We start from the raw sequence: 21,420 nt of genomic DNA on the forward strand, positions 1-21,420 counted from the left end.
CACTTAACACTAGAAATCTAGTGTGGGAATTAGACAGATCGTAAATCAGATCAATCAGTGGCTGAAGGGCCGTGGTGGTTGAAGCGGGCGGTCTATAACATAAAAGACCTGTTACCAGAGTGCCTCCCTGGGCCGTGATGGAAAATCCCATTAGCTCGAACCCCAAAACCTCTTTTATCCTCAGCTGTGTAAGAGAAATTGAATCTTTGAAAATATAGCCTATTCCGCCCCCTCTACCAGATACTCGAGGAGCATGTTTTATAAGGTAGCCCGGAGGACAGTCCCACCCAAGTTCCACCCCACAATCTACCTTAGTCCAGGTCTCCATTACAAAAAGTATATCTAAATGTAAGGAGTCTATCAAGAGAGCAATTTCAGCGTGATGCTTTACAAGAGATCGGACATTCAGTAGTCCACAAGAAAGAACTGTGGAAGGAGAAGGGGTCAAAGTACTATATTTACCGGCATTAGTAGCCATATGAGAGTCCTGACTTTCCACTAGGAGATCTGAAGCGCAAGGGGTAGCCGAAGCAGACGCACCGGGAGCACCCGGGACGCGAACAGGCGCAAACGGGCTTACCTTTGGCGCACCTCCGGCGCATCTACGGCGCTTCCGCTGCGTGCATCCGCTGCCTGCCTGTTCACCCATACCAATTTATGCTATAACGCCGCGCGGGCTTCCGGCTTCTAGAGCCACTAGACCGAGCAATATAGCGCCTGAAGGTGGCCCAAGCACAAGCACCCACCCAAGATGGCGGTCGGGACCACAACCGCCCGGATCCCCCCTAGCTGAGTCCCGTCAAATGCGGGTGAAAACCGATTAATATGCGGGTAAGCCTACCTAATTCCCAAGTTGCAGCAGTGGCGAGCGCCCAAAGAATGGCAAGAGACAGAACTGCGCACTCACGAGCTGCGCGTTAAAAAGTATATACAATACAAGTTTAAAAGTTCCCAGCACAGCAATGCACGAGAGGATTGAAAGGTCTTAGTAAGACTCCCAGGAAATGTATTCTTGAATGTTTGAAGACCATGCTGACTAAGAGCAATTTTAATGGGGGGTGGGAGGACTCTTCCTAAAGAGGAAAGCAGTCAGCATGAGAGCGTCATGTGCTCACAGCACAGCCAATATATACATGAGGCATTTTGAGGGCAGATGCATCAACAACAAACTTTTTTTTCAGAATCGATATTATCATGGTCCCGATACAAAGATTATATTTTTTGCCACCTGGTAACAGGAGGAGGAAACCCTCATGGAGTTCCAAGAGTGGATTAGCCTTTGCAATCCAAATTTGTGATTCATGGCGAACATGAGTCACCATATGATCGAATTCTTAAACATCTTGATCAAACATAGAGATGGAAAGCTTGAAGTAGACTTGTTCATCAAGCCCACGGCGTGGAATACATTACTGCACTTCAAAATGTATAATTCACATAGCAGTCTACAGTACAATGACCAACAAGCTGCCAGCATGTGAGAAAGGTTTTTAAGGAGAGGGTACCTGAAGAGATTAATTTGAGAATCTCACAAAAAGGCCAGATTTTATGATTGAGATCACCTCCTCATGCAAGTCAAAAGACACAAAGATCCCAAATTGGTATGCATTACGAGGAACTCAGTCATGAATGAGAAGGTGCTCCAAGCGATTAATTCTAATTGGCATATCTTGAATTTTAACTCAAGTAATCTACCAGATTGTTCAACCCAATGTTTGTTCATTGGAGGAACAAGAATCCAAAATAAAGGTTTGTTAGAGCATGCCTGAAAGAAAGCAGTACTTTCACCCAGAAGACTATTGATGTTAACAATCTAGTCAGAGGTAATTTTAAATGTAGCCAGTGCATGGCCTGTGACAGTGCCATTGAAATGAATATGTGGACACACAATGGCTTTCAGATCCAGCACTGGAGAATGTCTAATTGTAAAACTCAGAATGTTGTTTACCTTCTACTGTGCCTATGGAGTTTAAGGTATGTTGGGGAAGCAGTTTCTACACACGACTGATTGAACATTGGTCAGCTATTAGAACCCAGAAATTGGTAGGTGCCCACTGCCAAACATTGTGTGGAAAAATCACCATCCCCTGGGAGTTTAAAATGACTCATTCTTAAAAAAGTCATTGTCACAGAAGGGAAGGATAGATATGATGTGAGGAAGAGGAGAACATATTTTGGATTTTTACCTTCCAAACCTACATGAAGGGACTGAATAGGGAGATCCTGTGGTAAAACGCTTTCTGAAACACGTAGCTTTAATATGGCTTTGTAAGGGCACATGTACATATCCTATTCAATTTTTTAACCTTTTCGGCAGACCAGGTACCACACAAGAGAGGCACCGTAGAGGTGTCTGTATTCTTTACCAGTCCCATTTATTTGGCTGGTGAGCATCACACTTTCATTTGCCGAGAGTTGCCCCAGATTTCAGCCCCTTTTACCTCATAGTCTCTGCAACCTTGCAATCCGCCTCGATACCTTTTCCTCTCTGTAGGCACCTGGACACCAAGCTTGCCACTTGCCTGTAGCCTCCAATTCCTTCTTGTTCCAGACTGATCCAGGTACACCGCAGCTGTCTGGTTTTTACCGCTGCTGTTTTCCCAAACAGGATTTTCCACTCACTGTTCTTCCTGCCAACAGAAATCCTGCCCACCCTAGAACTACTTAATGCAGGCCACAGCACAACTGTGCCGATGGAATGCCACAGGCAACCCTGTCTGTGCCCGTCCATGGCTGAATCGTGCCCAGGCCAGCACCACAACCTCTGGCTCTCCCACTCCCTGAAAATATACCATCGCGAACTCTTGGCCCTCGACCTCAGACGTCGCAGCAAACACTGCCACTGCACCTACCCACAAAAGCACTTTCACCTGAACCCATTGTCATTTCACCTGTCACTGCATACACACCAGCCCACCGACCAGCTCAACCCCATACACACCAGACACCACCTGAACAAAAACACCAACTTGCATGCGCCCTTCTCAACACACATTCACCATGCAAGCATTCCACTGAATTTTGGGACCTCATTGCCACCCTCGTACCTGAAATCTTCTTCTTCACAGAGACCTGCTCAATACCACATCTGCCCCAGACATTGCCACAGCGATCCTCGACGGATATAAAATCACTTACCAGGACTGCATTAACAAGCCGGGAGGAGGAATAGCCATCATCCACAAAGAAACCATACAGTGAACGGCCACCACCGACAGCACCACTACCCCCATGGAACAACTACAATTCAAGCTTCACATGGATGACAAGACAACCATCAGAGGCATCCTTAAATACCGACCACCAGGCCCACCCTCCAGCTTCTGCAACACCATCACAGACTTCATTGCACCACTGGACTGAGACTCCAAGGACTACATCTTCCTCAACAATGTAAATTTCCACATCAACATCCCCAATGTGAAAAGCACTGCACACCTCATAAAAGTATGAGCAGCCTCAGATTGACCCAAATCGCCCACGAACCGACACACACTGCAGAACACACGTTGGACCCAATTTTTACCTCCAACAACCGTGTAAAATACAGCCATGTTACAGAACTTTCATGGACTGATCACTCCATCATCCAATATTGAATCTTCAGTCCCCCACATCGCCAACCCCAAGTTGACAAACGCCCCCCACCAGAGGTGGAGAAAAATCTCAGTGATCAGCTTGGCGAATGCCCTCAATACCTGCAATCCTGCTACGGCCACCAACCTCGAACAGGGAGTGAAAAATGTCAACGCCGGGATCACCAGTTGTGCAGACAGCATTGTCCCCATGAAGAACAACAGTCAGAGAAAACCCTCCAAAAATGGCCAGCTGGTACACCCCAGAACTCAGAACAGTGAAACAGGACAGCAAAAAGTTGGAGAGGAGATGGCGTGCCAGCAATGACACCTCCAACAGGGGAGTCTTCAAGACCACCCTCAACCTCTACCACCGCCTGCTGAGGGCAGCAAAGAAGACACATGCATCGAAACAGCACCACCAACACTAAGGAACTTTTCAACATTGTAGGTAAGTATGGTCTGCTTCTTATGCTTACCACCCCTTTTTTTGCTTTATGTGATACTGTTTTTGCTAATCAGGACCCCAGTCTAGCTGTTTTTTTCTCAAACTGTTATGTCATGTACTTACGTACACTTCAGATTGGATACTGGGGTACCCTGTCAGTCCCTAGTACATGGTACCCATGTACCCAAGACATAGGTATCTCAGAGGCCTCCCATGGGATGAAGCATGTATTATGCCACCCATGAGAGGTCATGCAAAATGGAACCTACAGGCCTGCCATTGCAGCCTGTGTAGCTGGTGCATGCACCACTTACTTAAGTTAGAGGTTTACTATATCTAAGGGTCCCTTCGCTTAAAATCTACAAGTCACCCCTAAAGCAGGCCTTGACAATCCTGAATGTGGAACAGTGAAGGTTTCGGATCCTACATCTGCCCAGCCCGGATCTCAACAACAGGGAAAACAGAACAAATTGGCTGGACAGGAAAATTGAAAAAAAGTTCTACAGCCACGCAGTCAATATGTACCACGTGACCACAGGGTTTATATTCCAAACAAATTTATTTTCTTTTTTACTGAGATTCTCAAAGTTTCAAAAACACGGGCACAAACAAAAAACCATCACAACAGTGAGTTCATGTATACAGTATCTACAAATATACAAATTTACAAATGTACAGTACTTACAACAACGAGTCAAACGATAATAACACACCAAGGAACAGTAAAACATACAGTGATCCAAATAAATTGTAGTTATATACAGTGCAAAATTAGTGCATGAAACACAGGAAAGAACCAGTCCTTAGAACTATGAAACCAAGGGACAGGCGGGATAGATGGAAAGGAGTGTCTGCCTGTCTACCAAAACCTGTGGTCAAATGTTTATATGGGGTTGCACAACTAGGGTCCGAAGTAGTAAGGTGAATTATATCCTAGAGGCACCCTTTGAGATTGCCACAGGGTGGGAGTGTCGACGCGTTTCGAACCTAGATGTTGTAGGTTCTCTTCAGGACAGGGACTGGGGACGGTAAATCTGCACAGGGGCACACAAGTTGCCGTAGTGTCGGCAAATCTCAATGAGCAGTTAAATTCTGTAATTCACACAGTGATGGACTGAAGACGTGATGCCCGCCAAGCGGTGCACACACAGGATGGAGAACGGCTCACATTTTGCAGCGCAGGTGTTGTAGGCTGAGTTCAAAATAGCGATAATGGGGGCGCCTGGTCACTGAACCAAATTCAAGCCGGCAGGCGGTTTTCGATTTAACCAAGGCCCGTCGTGTGGGAAGGAATCAATAAGTCGTTTCCAAAAGAAGTTCAGTCTGTGGCCTCTCACTTAGAACCAAGCACCCTGCCTTCAGGATTGTCAACAGAACAAATTGGCTGGACAGGAAAATTGAAAAAAAGTTCTACAGCCACGCAATCAATATGTACCACGTGACCACAGGGTTTATATCCCAAACAAATTTATTTTCTTTTTTACTGAGATTCTCAAAGTTTCAAAAACACGGGCACAAACAAAAAACCATCACAACAGTGAGTTCATGTATACAGTATCTACAAATATACAAATTTACAAATGTACAGTACTTACAACAACGAGTCAAACGATAATAACACACCAAGGAACAGTAAAACATACAGTGATCCAAATAAATTGCAGTTATATACAGTGCAAAATTAGTGCATGAAACAGGAAAGAACCAGTCCTTAGAACTATGAAACCAAGGGACAGGCGGGATCCACAGACACAACATTCAGACAAAACAACGAACAGAATGGTAAAAGGAGCAAAGCAAAAATATGTCTGTGTACTTGTAGTCAGTGTTACAGACAGAGATTGTTATAACCACACCATTGCATTTCACAATATTTTAAATGTCATATTGCATAAGGGTTTTTTTTGGACCTACACTGACTACAAGTACACAGACATATTTTTGCTTTGCTCCTTTTACCATTCTGTTTGTTGTTTTGTCTGAATGTTGTGTGTCACGACTGTGCCCACTTGTTATTAATGTGTTCATTCAGTTTTATTAAGAAAATTGTTAAATAAATTCCTTGTCCGGCTGGACAAAAGACATAACACTTATCAGGTGTGTGATTATTAGCTCAGTATATAATTGTGTCAACGAGTAGGGACCACTGTTTTTTGTAGCATGATACTACCCAAGGTCCCTTTGGCATACCTTTTGGGTTCCCTTGTCTTTCCTAAACACATCAACTACACGGAATCATGCACCAAATAATCTGCCTGATGTTGCACAATCACATCTGGTTACATGCATGTATTATAAACAACAACGGTACCAGAGGGTCTCAAGAAATGTGCCCAGAGGAAAACAAAAGCCAACCTATCCCTGACTTCTAAAGAGATGCATCACAGAAGGCTCTCAACAGGATGAGGAAAATACCCATCAGTCACCAAACGGATCCGCCCTTCATCATTTGGGATTTTATCCGTACCACCCGTCTGAGAAGATCGGTGCCACACTCAGAGGTCAACCCGGTGGTATGGGGGTTCCTCGACAGGTATAGGCAATGACAGTGTGGTGTGCCTCTTGATGTTATGAGTGGCCAAAAACATGGGACTGGGGTGTGCAGTGTTTGAAAGGGTGCGAAAGTGAAAAAACCAAGAAAGGGGTGTATTAAAATTGGTTCAGAAAGAGCACTCTACAAAATTTATTCTCTGTGTGCCTAACATACCAATATTAAAAATAAGTGCAACCTAGGGCTGTCTGATTATGTAGACCGTCTGAGGTAGAAGTGGTCGACTAGTTTCTGCAATCAAGGGACTATTGCGTCCTTGCATTCATCAGGACCAAAATACAAATAAAACTACTGCACCATGTGGATTAGGTGAAGTGAAGGGTGACACCAGGAAGGCAAGAACAAGTGCATATGGTCACCTGAATGCTCCGGGTGCCCTTACAGTCTGTGTTGATCACTCGATCTGTAAGGTAGACTGGCCTCACCCCACCTGGCAGCGGCTCAGGGGAAGATGAAGCACCGCTCTGTCCGTCGGTACTCCAGGGCCGGCGTCCTGGCCGGTACTCCCCAACAGACGTGTGTGTGTTTGTACTTGTATATTATCATATCACATTTCCCTGCAATGCCACTTGTGATTGGCCAGTGTCTACACCCAGTCAGCACCAGTTGAGGCCTGTGTTCTGTTGTGGTCGTGTTGCGGTTTGTGCCACATTGTTGTGAGTGTTAATGTGCTCTGCATGTTATGTGTGTGTGTGCCGCATTTTGGGGGAGTGGCAGCTGCAGCTCTGATTTTGCTTCCCCTTATCCTTTTCATGCGATGTGCCTTTGACTTCTGTGCTTGTACAGTGATGAGATGTTGCATACTTGAGTACATTGGTCTCTTGGTGGAAGTTGGGGGTCTGGGCACGGTTTGTCCGCAGATGTGCTGTTCTTAATTTTGCCTGTGTGCCACTGTGCCCATCTACCCCGTCCCCCCAGTCCCTGGTCATTAGTTAACTTGGTGCTGTTGTGTTCGGTCATGTTGAGCAGTGTCTGGTCCCCGGACTCAAGACACTGTCTCCCCACGGATGACTGTGGAAACCATTTCTTCCATGTCGTCCAGCTCCTCCTGTGGCGCAGGACTCCCACCTCTAGTCTGCATTGCTGCCTTCCGGTTGTTGGCGAGTTTTAGCCTGGTTTTGCCCTTGAAGTCATTCCAGCGCCTCTTGACCTCTTCCATTGTCCTTTTTAACACTCCCACTGCATTCACCTTGTCCACAATGGACTGCCATAGTCAATTTTTTGTTGCCAATGACACAGTGGAGGAGACGAACATTTGTTGATGGTGTTCGGCCACCTTCGTTATCAGGATCCTGTTTTCCTGCAGACTGAAGTGCTACTTCCTACTCTTCTTCTCCTTGGCCTTTCCTGACCCGAGGCTCCAGGCAGGTCCTCCGGGGGGCTTTTGGGGTTCTGGTTCTCCTCCGTACTTGCTTCGGCAACTACCATTGTGCTTTGCTGTTGTTTGCCACTTGTTTGTCGGTTTTTTTCTAGTTTTATGGTGATTCTCCCTGCCTGACACGTGTGAATTGCAGGCCTTTAGCTGGTTTTTGCTGATTTTTGTATCGCAATTGGCACACACGTTCTTGAGAATATGCCTCTAAGGTTATCTTATCTCCAAAATCACCATAAGGGTTGTTTGGGCTGGTACAGGGTGCCCACTTTAATTAGCGGACAGTGTATACCAGGCCAACTTCTCACAAACATTGTTAAGGAATTCTCCAACCCAGGTGCCAGTGTAAACAACAGAATATCCTCACAGGAGCTTTGCAACAATCTCACCCACTTCTTCCACAACAAGATCGCAACCATTATCAGAAACTTTGAACCTCAAAAAACACCTATGGACTTCCTCAACAAATATACCACCACCATAATGACACAAACCACACACTGACAACCTGGAACATCCTACCCACCCAGGACACCACTTCTACTATTAAATCAATCCATTGGGAGCTCCCACAGACCCATGGCCATACCACATCTTCAACTCCGGAAACCAAAGTATTAGACAGGAACTCACACCCTATTCAACACCTCTATCACCACTGCGACATTTCCCGATGCCCGGAAACTTGTCGAAGTCAGACCAATACTCAAAAAGCCCTCTGCCGACCGCATCACACTTGAAAACTATCAGCTAATCTCCCTGCTGCCATTCCCAGTGAAGGTATTGGCAAAGATCATCAACAATCAACTCATGACACACATGGAGCTGAACCAGCTACTCAGTGCCTCTCAATCTAGCTTCCACAGCAGTCACAGCACTGAAACCACCCTGATCCCTGCCAATGACGACATTGGACCCCTTCTTGACCAAGTAGAAACAGCAGCTTTGATCTTCCTTGGCTTCTTGACAGCCTTAGACACCGTATCCCACCACACACAGATTGAAAGACTCCACCATATCGGTAGCCAAGGGGACGCACTCAGATGGATCACCTACTTCCTCACGGGAAGAACCCAGAGGAACCACCTCCCACCTTTCACCTCTGAACCCAAGGAGATCACCTGCGGTGTCCCCCAGGGCTCAACCCTCAGTCCCATGCTCTTCAATGTATATATGACCTTGCTGGCCAACATCGTCAGATCCCACATTCTTAATATAATTTCCTATGCAGACGACATCCAACTCATCCTTTAACTCACTGACGATCCCACCACCACCAGAATCAACTTCCACAGATGTATTACAACCGATTGGTTGAAGAACAACTGCCAGTAGCTGAACACAGACAGTCACAAGATGGAAGTACTGATCTTTGGCAACAGCAGCAACACATTGAATGATCCATGCTCTCCATCAGACCTAGGACCCACACCTGTTCCCTCCGGCCACGGCAGAAACCTCAGAATCATCGACAATAAGCTCACCATGAAATCACAGATCAACGCTGTCTCTACCACCTGCTTCCTCACTCTGCACATTGCTACGTAAGTTCTTCAAGTGGCTACCCTTATACACGAGATGCACCGAGACACAGGCCCTCATCACAAGCCGACTGGATTATGACAAAACCCTCTCCATAGGAATCGCTGCACACCTCCTACAGATACTTCAGATCATACAGAACACCGCAGCCGGAATCATCCTCGGCCTTCCCCGAAGAACCCACATCACACCTGACCTCAGGCAAATCCACCTGCTCTCCACATAGAAGAGATGGCAATTTAAGCTGCTGACCCACGCACACAAGGCTTTACACAACCAAGGACCCACATACATTAACCACCGCCTGAACTTCCACCAACCGTCGAGAAGACTATCCTCCACCTCCCTTTCACTTGCCCATACTCCCTGCATCTAGCAAAGCAGAATTGGAGTAGGCTCCTTCTCCCACATTGCAGCAAAGACCTTGAAACGCCTCCCCACGCACCTTTGGACCATCACCTCACTTCCTGAATTCCGAATGGCCCTCAGGACCTGGCCGTTCGACCAAGCCTCCTTGACCTGCAAGTGCCTGGATATCCTATTTGGTGATTAGCTGCGCTTTATGAATACTAATTGATTAAATTGAAGGTATTGAACTTAGAGTTCTAGAGTGTTAATTGTTGTATAGTGTTTTTTAATCTACCCCTTTCCCATGTCAAGATGACTGCCCAGTTAGGAGCATTCTTTTCACAAGATGATTGGGACGTGTCCCCTAGACCTACTTGAGCGACAGAACTGAAGATTTAAGGAATCAGTTATGGAGTTTAGGTTACGAGTCCTTTGGCGGAAGACATTGCCTTGAGCAGAATGAGTCCAACATAGAGGTAAGAAGCCACCCTCACGTCAATATTTTCAACACTGTAACTGTAGGGGGGAAAAGAGAGGGTGTTACTTTGGATTCAGTTAGTTCCTCCAACACCTACTGCCCATTTCAGTCCAGGAGTTTGGGGCTCGTTATCTTAGGGTCACAATGGCAGGTTCTTCATCCAGCCTTAATTGACTAAGTCTTTGCTAAATTAATTTACATCAGCCTCTACCTGGCACATGTCTATGCCCATATCCCCAACACGTATTAGTATCTGCTTACTTTGCGTTTAGCATAGGTTGGTGATAAATGTTATCAAGCAGCTACTCATACTTATCTTGATATCTGTGTCGGTTCTTAGTACAGACATGAGGGAGTTTGGAGCTTTATATCATAGCATCAGGAACAGATGGTGGGATTGCCAACCAATCTTAACTGTAAAGCCTCTACTGCATGCATCTACAAAATTTGGGTACTTGCACATGTCTAAACATGTACTCTTAGCATGTATTAAAGTCCAAAATATGGCCTCACTTTGCATTTAGTAGGCCGCTGACATGTTTTGTATAGCAACAACTATCTTAGCAACTTGCACTCACTTTGATATCCATTGCAGTTTGTTGCACAGAACGGGCCATGAGAAAAGAGGGAAAATGAAAAAAAAAGAGGAACCGCTCTTTAGCTCAATACGGGACCAAGGATACTGAGGAGATAAGGATCCCAATATTCTGGGGTAGGGTATCTACCATCACACCAAGGATTTAGACGCAATAGAATCCATACCTGATCCAATGCTAACAAGGTATTGTGGGTTCAAAGGAATTTTCGAGCAGGTATACTATTGATATACAGGTCTATCACATAAAGCTATCTTTCTCCTTTGTTTCCAGTGTATTGTGTTGACGAAAATTCTCACACCATGTTTTCTCTGTTAGAGTTTCTACATTTGAGGAAGATGACCTTAAGTTTCTAGATAGGTGGCTTAGTCCTTCCCCAGGTGACATATAACCACTAACATTTCAACCCTGCATATTTTTCTTGGGAGCGTGCTTCATTTCATTTTTCATAATTGTTAGACCTGACACCATTGGCGTGGGTCTCCCTTCCATTTTTGCTGTTGCCTGATCAATCAATCAATCAAAGATATTTATAGAGCGCACTACTTACCCGTAGGGTCTCAAGGCGCTTAGGGGGGGGGGGGGGGGGTGCCGTTACTGCTCGAACAGCCAGGTCTTGAGCTTCTTCCTGAAGGAGAGGTGATCTTGGGTCAGGCGCAGGTCGGTCGGGAGGGAGTTCCAGGTCTTGGCGGCCAGGTAGGAGAAGGACCTTCCTCCTGTTGTCGCTCTGCGGATGCGTGGGACGGCGGCGAGGGCGTGGCTGGCTGATCGGAGGTGGCGTTTGGGAGCGTAGAAGTTGATTCGGTTGTTGAGGTAGCTCGGGCCTTGATCGTGTAGGGCTTTGTGTGCGTGGGTGAGGAGACGGAAGGTGATTCTTTTGTTGACGGGGAGCCAATGAAGGTCTCTCAGGTGTCCGGAGATGTGGCTGTTACGTGGGATGTCGAGGATGAGTCTGGCTGAGGCGTTCTGGATCCGCTGAAGTCTCTTCTGGAGCTTGGCGGTGGTTCCGGCGTAGAGGGCGTTGCCGTAGTCCAGTCGGCTGGTGACGAGGGCCTGGGTGACGGTCTTCCTGGTCTCCGTGGGGATCCACCAGAAGATCTTCCGTAGCATGCGCAGGATGTTGAAGCACGCCGAGGAGACGGCGTTGACTTGCTTAGTCATGGAGAGGGAGGAGTCCAGGATGAAGCCCAGGTTGCGTGCGTGGTTAGTCGGTTTGGGTGCGGTGCCCAGGGCGGGGGGCCACCAGGAGTCGTCCCAGGCGGTGGGCGTGGAGCCCAGGATGAGGACCTCTGTCTTGTCTGAGTTCAGTTTCAGGCGGCTGGTCGTCATCCACTCGGCTACCTCCTTCATCCCTTCGTGCAGGTTGGCTCTGGCGGCGGCGGGGTCGTTGGTCAGGGAGAGGATCAGCTGGGTGTCGTCGGCGTAGGAGATTATGTTGAGGTTGTGTTGGCGTGCGATGGCCGCGAGGGGGCTCATGTAGACGTTGAAGAGGGTAGGGCTCAGCGAGGATCCTTGAGGGACGCCGCAGATGACTTCGGTGGCTTCTGACTTGTACGGTGGTAGGCGGACTCTCTGTGTTCTTCCGTCGAGGAAGGAGACGATCCATTCCAGTGCCTTCTCCTGGATTCCGACGTTGCTGAGGCGTTGCACTAGGGTGCGGTGGCAGACAGTGTCGAAGGCTGCGGAGAGGTCTAGGAGGATGAGGGCCGCTGTTTCTCCGTTGTCCATCAGGGCTCGGATGTCGTCGGTGGCGGCGATGAGGGCGGTCTCGGTGCTGTGGTTGGCTCGGAAGCCGGACTGCGGGGGGTCTAGGGATCCGTTCGTCTCGAGGAAGGCGGCCAGCTGTTTGTTGACGGTCTTCTCGATGACTTTGGCTGGAAACGGGAGTAGCGAGATTGGGCGGTAATTCTTGAGTTCGGTGGGGTCTGCTGTAGGTTTCTTGAGAAGAGCGCTGAGTTCGGCGTACTTCCAGCTCTCGGGGAAGGTGGCGGTGTCGAAGGAGGTGTTGATAATGTCCCGCAGGTGGGGTGCCATGACAGCGTCGGCCTTGTTGAAGACATGGTGAGGGCAGGGGTCGGTCGGAGATCCGGAGTGGACGGAGTTCATCATGCGGATGGTGTCTTCGGTGCTGATCGGAGTCCAAGCTCGGAGGGCGGTGGTGGGCGGCGTTGCTGTGGTCGTGGCGTGCGTCGGTTGGGTGCTGAAGCTGTTGTGTATGTCCGCGATCTTGTTGTGGAAGTAGGAGGCGAGGGAGTTGCAGAGGTCTTGCGAAGGGGTGATGTTGTTGTTTCCGGCGTTGGGGTTGGAGAGCTCTTTCACGATGTTGAAGAGTTCCTTGCAGTTGTGTGCGTTGTTGTCCAGCCGGTCCTTGAATGCAGTTTTCTTGGCGGCGCGGATCAGTTGGTGGTGCTTCCGGGTGGCGAGTTTGAGGGTGGTCTTGTTGTCCGGTGTAGGTTCCTTTCTCCAGACTTTCTCGAGGGCTCGGCAGTTCTTCTTGGAGCGCTTGAGTTTGTCGGTGAACCATGGGGCTTTCTTGCTGCCGGGTCTGCTGGGCGGGGTCCTCAGAGGGGCGAGTTCGTCCGCGCAGTTGCTGATCCACTTCGTGAGGTTGTCGGCGGCCTGGCTGGGGTTCGCTGAGCTGGCAGGAGGGTGCTGGCTCAGGGAAGCGGCGAGCTGGTCGGCTGTGATCTTGTTCCAGCTTCTACGGGCAATCTGTTGCTGGTGGTGGTGGATCGTCGTTCTTTTGAAGGTGAAGTGTACGCAGCTGTGGTCCGTCCAGTGGAGTTCTGTGGCGTGGCTGAAGGCGATGTCTTTGCTGGATGAGAAGACGGCGTCGAGTGTGTGTCTTGTGAGGCTCACCAGTTGCTTCAGTCCAAGGTTGGCGAGGTTGTCGAGCAGGGTGCTGGTGTGTTTTTGGTTGTGTTAGATGCTTTGGGCACTGTGCCACTGCTGTCCAGTGTAACAGTGTGAGTGCTCCCTATTGTAAATTAATGTCTGAATTCGTAATTCCACGATTGGCTGGTTTGGTTTACCTGTCAGACCCTAGTGCAGTGCACCAGGAGTGCCCAGGGCTTGTAAACCAAATGCTGCTGGTGGGCCTGAAGCACTGGTTGTCTCACCCACAGAAGCAGCCTGTAAAAGTGTGTCTAAGGTCTGCCATTGCAGAGCCTGTGTGCAGTCTGGTACTGCCATGTTGACTGAGCAAGTGCACCCACTTGCCAGTCCCTAAACCTTCCCTTTTCTTCATATCAGACACCCCTATGGTAGGCCCAAGGGCAGGGTGCATTGTAAGTATGAGGTAGGACAAGCCCTGGTGTGTGTGGCATGTCCTTATAGTGAATTACAGTCATTTTTGTTTTTCGCGATTGCAAGGCTACCTGTTCTCCATAGGCCAGAATGGGCAGTTAGATAATAACATTTTATAATCCTAACTGACTCAGGGAACACGGTAGAAATTCGAGTTTAATATGCCTGAACTCAGAATGATAAAATACATATTTTAATGAAGTTGATTTTAACATTCTGTGTTTGAAAATACCACTTTTAGAAAGTAGGTATTTTCTTGTCTAACTATCCAAGACTGCCTCTGCTAGGTTGCGTATTCCTTGTCTGGCGTTTGAGTGACAGGGCTGGGGGATTCCAGGAGACAGGGTGAGTCCGTCCAGTGGTAAATAGAGAGATCTGCGTCTAGATGGGAGGGAGGAGTTGCACCTGGTACCTGAATAGGGCTGTGCCTTCTCTCCACTATGTTAGCTCCACCCCCTGTGGTGCGTTTGATGTCTCTGCCCTGCACTGTATAAGGAGAGAAGGAGTCATGTAAACAGAGTGCTCCAGGACTGACCAGAACTGGTTTGGACTAGACAAAGGCCCTTCTGCCCTCAGAGGACAAAGGATTTTAGGGTATAAGTATTGGGACCCTGATCCCAAGAATTTAGATAACTTTTGGACAACAATAAGCAACCTTTGCTGAGGAGAGGAACCAGAAGAAACTGAGACGAGACTATCCCTAAGCTGAAGTGCAGCTTGGGGGATTAGCCTGCAGTGGTTGCCTGACTATCAAAGAAAGGAGAAAGGAACTTTCTGTACTTTATTCAACTTGTAAAGGATCTCCAAGGGATTGAGAGAAGAGCTTGTCTCCTGCTGAAGTCTCATGGACAACAGACTTCAAACCCCAGCGCCCCAAGAAGTGCCTGCTCCTGTTTTGGTCCTTCTGAGGGACTGTGTGTCACAAGGAGCTGGAAGTGTCTCGCAACGAAGAAGAAGCATGTCGCTGCTGCTGCGGTAGCAGCGTGGATGTTGCCGCTGTAGCTGTCGCATTGCACCGCATCAAGAGAAGCGTCTCGCAATGAAGAAGAAGCGCGTCGCTGATGCTGCTGTCGCATCGTGGATGTTACTGCTGTAGCTGTCGCATTGCACCACATCAAGGGAAGCACCTCGCATCCACGGAGAAGCATGCCTAGGTCGGAGCGGCTGCCATTGCATCACGGAACAAGGGTGTCACCGCTGCAGCTGCTGCATTGAGCGGAAGCATCTCGCAATGTCGGAGAAGAGTGTCGCCACCAAAGCTGCTGTCGTCGCATCACGGAACAAGGGTGTCGCATCAAGTCGAGACTTCTCGCATCATCGGAGAAGCATGCCGCAACAACAAGAAGATGACGTCTTTATTTCTTTGCACCAACATTTCAACGCATTACTATCTTTGCAACACTTTCGTTGCACTGCTTGTCGCATCTTAAGGTACATTGACTCAAAGTGTTGCATTTTAAGATCTAAAGAGAACTAAGCTAATTCTACCATTTTAAGTACAGTATTGTGGATTTTTGTCGTTTGTGGTCTTGTGTTAAATCTATATAAAGAATACTTAGTTTTTAATATACAACTGTGTGGTGTCCATCTCTAGTGTTATCACTGGATTACTGTATGTGTTCACAACTGCTTTACACACTGCCTCTGAGATAAGCCTGTCTGCTCGTGCCAAGCTACCAAGGGTGTGAGCAGGGGTTATTTTGGGAGTGTACCCCCTTACTCTGACTAGAGGCAAGGGTCCCTATTTGTCACAAGTACCTATCTGTGCCAACTAGAGACCCCCAAATCTAACAATAATCATAATTTTATTTCCTTTATCTTTTTCAGTGATGGATTCACATTCTTTTGTTGACTTGGTGGCAGAAGGAATGGCTATTGTTAAGCTGAACTTCACTTAAAGTGCTCTGTTGCATTGTGTGGCTCTATACTTTTATATTGTGTGTCAACAGGCTTGCAGTGTTAGAAGGGGTCACTGCTTGTGGTACTCCTGAGGAAGGCTTTACACCGAAAGACACATTGAGGATAACAGACCAGGCCACAATAACTAAATAACAAAAATCAATGAAGAATTATAACGTGGAAATGTTATGAATTTAAATTGCATACAGCATTGCTGATACATTATTGAATTGATTGCATAAACAGAGAATCATAAAAAGTTGAGCACAAACATCTGTAATGAAGTTATGTAGTAGTAAGACTGGAAATAAGCCTGAGTTATATGAGCTCAATAACACTTTTATCGTTTTTTTTGTTTAATTAGTGAGTAATGAAAGAAGGTGTGAGATGAATGTGCAAGTATGAGAGGAATGGTGTGTATGAGTATTGAATGTTTTTAAAGACTTATTGATATTATTCAAAGGCGTATGTCCACTCATGCATTTGTTGTTAAAGATAAAAAGATACCATTGTGAATAATAAATAGATATATTATGAGATATGATGAAAATAAGTACATGTTGAAAATTATGTGAGTTGACATTGAGTCTTCAGCACATGCAAGGAAAATTGATGATGCAAGATGAGTAAGGTCAGACTGGGGCGGGGGTGCCCATTTTTGTAATTTATTTAGCACATGTTCCCTGTCCTGTTGACCATATAATTTTATGGGGTCCTTTTTGTTTGCAACAGTTTCTCCTCCAATGTCAGTTTCTCCTCCATGGCTAGTTTCTTTTCCTCCATCTTGAATTTGGTCACCTGCAGCCTAAACTCCATTTTAGCCTTCCTGTCCGCCGTCTCCGCTGGGGACAGGCCTTTTAAGGACACACTGCTTTCTGCTCTGGGAGCGAGTTCCAAGTTAGGGGAAAGGTTATCCCACACCCTCTGTGCTGCACCTCAAGACATGCACTCAGGTCCTCCACATCATTCCCCCACTTCTGGTCATCCTCTGCTGCTGCCAGTGACTGATGAACTTCGGCCCAGGCCATCAGAGCCTTCCGGAGCTTCATTGTCCTGGTATTCCTCTGGGATCGAAGTCCCCTCTCTTTATAGAACTCTTTGAGCTCACCCACAGTGTAGTTATCCAGGGAGGCAAGCTCAAACTGCATCATTGCAGGTGTAGTCACATGCAAGGTAGTCAGGTAGAAAGAGGATGAATTTAAGAAAATCAAAGGAGCCAATCAATGAGAGTTTAAAACAAAACTTGAATTGGTATCAAATTATTTATCAGGGATTTTAGTGTTGCACAAAATCACTGTATGGCACTGCACAAATACAAATACTGAATCCCACTGCTGCCACCAATGTAGTAAATTGGAGTACTGGTTGAGGCATGTGAACCCTGCTCAAGCAGCAACCACAATTCTTGTCAAGGTGAAGCACAAGCAAATATCTAATTAACCTGTTCTCAACTCTCTGGTAGCTTGTCACAAAGTAGAAAGACTTAACTTAGAGGCAATGAGTAAATTATTTATGCAGCCCTTCAACAGTAATAAAGTGAAAACACAACACAGGAAAAATCCCAACCCAATTAAAATAAATAGAGTAACATTTAATACATTGTTTGAGACTAAAATTACCAAAAATCCAATCAATAAAACCGGGGATGTGCAATTTAAACGTTTAAATAACAAATAGTGCTCAAAAGCACAAAACACCCACTGTGGTCATCTGGTCACGCCAGACAGGGACAAAGTCACAAGTTCAGGCTGACTATGAAGGAGGGCATGCTGGATACAGCGACTAAGTTAGGCCCACAAAGAAACTTAAATCTTGGTTGTAGAGCTTTGCAAGGTTGCCTTATCAAGGTGCGTCACATAGCGGTGATTCACGGCTGTGATGCAATGTTCTGTTTTGAGGATGCGTCACACACTAGTGGTTCCGGGCAGCTGCAGGCTGCGCTACGAGGTCCTGGGTAATGGATGCGTTGTGCAGCAGCAGTTCTGAGGAGCTGCGAGGTCCTGCATCATGGATGCGCAGCTCAGCAGCAATGCGCCATGCTGTGTTGCTTCTGCTTGAACCACAGCTGGGCTGGCAGAGCACCTTGAGGCCCACTTTCAAGGGTCCAGGACTGGTCTGGAACCACTTGGTGGCAAATAACACACCACAGTCCAGGCACTATGTTCAAGGTGGTTGGAATCTTTGCTGTCCCTGAGGCTCTGATCAGGAGGCCAGCCAACTAGCCCATAGATAGAGTCTCTCTGAGGTCCTGGGTTTAAGATGCAGGCCCAGTCCTTTTCACTCTGGCAACAGGCAACAGGATGGCAGGGCAGCAGAGTAGCAATCCTTCTTACAGCAGAGCACCACAGCAATCCTTACAAGTCTTTCACAGGTCCAGCGGTGTACTGAAGATGTGGGTTTAATGACCCAATCTTTCTACTTGATGCCAGCTTTGAAGTAGGAGAAATGTCTGGAGGCTTCCACACCAAAGTGTGTATGGAATGCCCTGCCTCCCTGCCCTGGCCTCAACTTATCTACAGGCACCAAAGACTAGTTTGAAACCCCTTGTGATGCGCAAGTGTGGTAGGTGACAGCTCCTCATGGCCCATCATGCCAATACCTATTCCCCCTTTGTCTCACTGTCAGGGAGTAATACACAAAAAAACAACTGCCCACTATATCTAGTCATGTGAGCCAGGATACAGGCTGCAGGCACCAAATGGTTGCAACAAGAAAATGCAAACTTTCTAAAAGTGGCATTTTCAGATCTTTTTTTCTTTTTTTTTTTTTTAATTACATTTTTTATTTTTCTTTTATGTACAAAGGCACATTTATAATACACAACAGCTTTTACACAATTTGCAGTAGATTAGTTATTACCACATTTTCCCTTAGCCCTTCATATCTACTTAAACTTTAATACAACTAAATCATATATCAATCAGACTCCTAACCGTAATTACACATACCCTTCAATTTTTACTTTTGCTTCTCTTTCCATTTGCTTATAGGCTCCCATATTCTCCTCCCCAACCCTCTTCCTCTTCTTCCTTTCCGAGCATAGACATTTTCCTCAATCTTAAAGGCATACAATGTAGCTGCCAACCAGTCTTGAAATTTAGGGGGGTTTTTATCTAGCCAAGCCCGGGCTATTGTCAACCTATACACTGCCATTACTACAAAGAGGAATTCTGCAAATTCTTCTTGGTTCTGTTCAGCTACCCCTAACATAATCCAACATGGTGTGAGGCGAATTATGATCCCCAAAGATCTTTCTAAGAATCCCTCTATCTCCTTGATCAGTGAGAATAGCTGTGGGCATGTTGCAAAGATGTGAATGCTATCAGCTTCCAACTCGTTACATCGAGGACAATTTATACCTGTATTCCCACCCCATTTTGCTATTTTCTCAGGTGTATAGTAAAGAAAGTATAATGTCTTGTAATGTTGAGACTGCAGAGGGGCAGCACTCAAGATCGTGCGACCTAAGTTTAAAGATTCGCAAAAACGATTGCAGTCAACCCCTATTTTCTCTGCCCACTTTGTACTATATTTCTCTAAATCATCCTGCTTTTCTTTCAGCAGAGCTGCGTACAGAGACCTAATTGTGCAATCCCTTGACATCCTAATTTTCTCCATTATTTCAACCTTATTAAAGCCTACTGGCCCTCCAGATTTATTCTTTAAGTAACTTCTGATCTGTAAGTACTTGAAGAAGCCCCTGTTTCCTATACCGTATACCTCTCTCAGGTCTGCAAACTGCTTAAAGCCTTCTTGATCAAATAAGTCCCCAATTTGCGTAATACCACTCGCTGCCCAATCTATCATAGTTTGATCAGCAAAAATCTCCCCCGGGAGCGATCTATTATTCAGCAGTAAAACATATCTATTATATCTGCCCATTTTAACTTTTTTTAAGAAAGCATTCCATATCGTAACTGCAGCCTTAACAGTTTTAAACCTCGTTCTCTTGAAGTAGCTGTATTCTGTACATTTTAAAAAACAATTCTGTGCATTTGGCCCTAATACGACAGTATACATCTTTGTAGACAGATCTTGTATTCTTACATCATCAACCTTCCCCCCAATTAACCCTTGTATATATTGCAATACAGTAACCACATAGTATAGGTGAAAATCAGGTGCACCCCATCCCCCTTTTTCCCTGGGTAATGTCATATATCTGTACGCTCTCCGGGTTTTGCCGTGGGCCCAAATAAATCTATTACATATGCCTTCTATATTCTTAAACCAACTGTATTCAAATAACAGTGGTATGGCCCTAAAAAAATATAAGAACTTAGGAAAGATCATCATTTTGATAATGTTTGTGCATCCCACCAATGATAGATGTAAATTGTTCATTCTTTCCAAGTCTCTTTTTACGCTGGTCAACAAGGGATCAAGATTGCTTTTAACAATGTTATCAATCTCTGCTGTAATTCTCACCCCTAGATAGGTTGCAGCTTCTACCACTCTGTCGTCATTACAAATTGCCCACCAGTTTTTAACAATTTGGGTTTTAGTGCTGTTCAGGCTATACCCTGAAAACTGACCAAATCGCCCCGCTTCAGCTTCAATTGCTCTAATAGCTACTATAGGTTGTGCAGTCAAAATAGCCACATCGTCGGCGTACGCTAACGTTTTAAATCTGCATCCGTTAATAACTAATGGCGGGATTTGGCGATCATTTTCCAGTTTCCAAATGTAAGGATCTAAATATAGAGCAAACAGCAGGGGGGAAGATGGACACCCCTGCCTTGTCCCTCTAAAGATTTTGACTTCAGTTGATTGTCCTCTGTTAACCCTTATTTTGGCAGATGGATTAATATAGAGAGTCTGTAAGGCCTTTACAAATCCTGCCCCTATGCCATTCCATCTCAGTACCTCCCATAAGTATCTCCAGGAAACCCTGTCGAATGCTTTTTCAGCATCTAAAAACAAAGCAGCTGTAGGGACTTTTAACGTGTTTGCTGCATTGAATACAGTAATCACTTGCCTAGTGTGTTGTGTCGTTCCCTTTCCTGGAATGAACCCATGCTGTGTGGGAACTACCAACGTTTCGATTACCCTTGCTAGTCTTTTTGCCAGGATTTTAGAGAACACCTTGACATCCGCGTTCATTAGTGTGATGGGGCGATACGAACCCGGGAGGTCTGTGGGTTTGCCCTTTTTAGGAATTACAATAATAACTGCACCTCCCCATGAATCTGGTACAGCTTCCCCCTTTTGTGCAATTAACATCACATTAAACATTTCTTCTAACAGTACTGGTTTGAAGGTTCTATAAAATTCTACTGGCAGCTGATCCGGGCCAGCTGCTTTA

This window comes from Lissotriton vulgaris, chromosome 10, assembly GCF_964263255.1.
Source record: "Lissotriton vulgaris chromosome 10, aLisVul1.2, whole genome shotgun sequence".
NCBI classification, from domain to species: domain Eukaryota; kingdom Metazoa; phylum Chordata; class Amphibia; order Caudata; family Salamandridae; genus Lissotriton; species Lissotriton vulgaris.